The sequence below is a fragment of the Thalassophryne amazonica genome, chromosome 12 (genome assembly GCF_902500255.1).
Source record: "Thalassophryne amazonica chromosome 12, fThaAma1.1, whole genome shotgun sequence".
In the NCBI taxonomy this organism is placed as follows: Eukaryota; Metazoa; Chordata; class Actinopteri; order Batrachoidiformes; family Batrachoididae; genus Thalassophryne; species Thalassophryne amazonica.
Genome location: NC_047114.1, coordinates 83,398,135 through 83,399,550, shown reverse-complemented (window position 1 = coordinate 83,399,550; position 1,416 = coordinate 83,398,135). Strand labels below are relative to the sequence as shown.

Here is a 1,416-nt window from a genome sequence, read left to right as displayed (position 1 = left end):
CTTTCTATTTATAACTGGTGGAAAGCATGTGTGGTTAGTGTTTTCTTGTTGTTTGGGTTTTTTTGGCAAGTTTTATGAATGTGGAGCAAGCGCTTCAATTATTTTTTGAACTGGAGGAAGACTGAGCGCACAACACGTCGTCAGAGTCTGAAACAGACAGTGAGGATTCTGGTGCTAAAACAGATGATCTCTCTTTTGTTCTGGAGGAGCAACCAAAGCAGGTGGATCCACCAACGTGCGCATGGAGATCTGAACAAAGGGTCGGAGCGTGCACTTCTGTTTCCAGATCCAGATCTCCTCTCGGACGCGCAGAGACATGCCCCAGCACTGACTGCTGGAACACGGAGGAGGATGCAGACACCGCTCCAGCAGTGAGCAGATATCAGCCTCGGGGAACACCAGGAGTCCAGGTTGACGGTGAAAGACATTCCCTGTCCTACCCCAGTGTTGGCTTATAATAAAAACGTGGGTGGAGTCGACCTATCTGACCAGCTCATCCAGTACTACTCCACCCACTGGAAAACTGCACAATGGTACAGGTCAGTGTTGCTGCACTTCCTTGTCAGTGCAACTACAAATACATTCATCTTGCATCATGAGATCAGCAGTGTCAAGCAAGTGCACCCATGACACAAGGACTTTATGATGGAGCTGGTGTGTCAACTGTGTGCCACAGACAAAACAGGTGTCCCACAGAACAGGAGCCAGAACCACGTTCCTGTACCAATTGTGACAGGCACAGATCCTCACCAAAAAGCCACAAAAGGCAGATTGAGGTGCCAACGGTGCCTTCAGGTGGACAACAAGAGGAGTGACACACAGCGGACGTTTCAGGCCTGTGATGTGCCCTCTGTGTTGTGTTGGACAGGAAATTCTTTTTTTTTTTTTTTTTGAGTTACACGAATAATTTCTGTTGCATCTTATGTGACATCTGATTGTTTTGTAAACAGTTTAGCATTAGCATTTCCTGCACTATATATTTTATATTTACATTCTAAATCTTATTGTGATATCTGACTGTTTTGTAAATAATTGTACAAAAAACACCTGAAGAATTTCCGGAATTTATGTAAATAGTTGTATTTAATTTTGTTTGTTTTTTGTTTTTGTTTTTTTGCAACATTTGTACATATGTTTTTTAATTTTACAATTTATATTTACATTTTAAGTTATGAAAATGGTTCATTAAACAAGTTTGTGGTTTTCACAGTCAAAAAAAAAACTTTTTTTCTACTTGGATTTTATGTTTTTGTGTGATTTTAGGTTCATTGTGTTAATACAGTAGGTCAGAATGAATGTGAAACTGTAGAGTCACACAGGTGAGGTTGTGCTGAAAAAAATGACACCAAACAAGGCCAGGTAAACACTTTTTAAAGGTAAATTAAAAAGGTAAAACCAAAAGTAGTCAAAAATGGC

At 40.5% G+C, this 1,416-nt stretch overlaps 1 long non-coding RNA gene across 1 annotated transcript; it reads right to left on the bottom strand.

Moving 5' to 3' along the window:
* Positions 1–308: 308 nt before the first annotated feature.
* Positions 309–1,053, bottom strand: LOC117522662. Its single transcript, XR_004564281.1, has 3 exons — positions 1,039–1,053; positions 513–515; positions 309–387 (listed from the first exon to the last, which is right to left on the bottom strand). It is a non-coding gene; the product is annotated as an uncharacterized LOC117522662 (long non-coding RNA).
* Between the last annotated feature and the right edge of the window lie 363 nt (positions 1,054–1,416).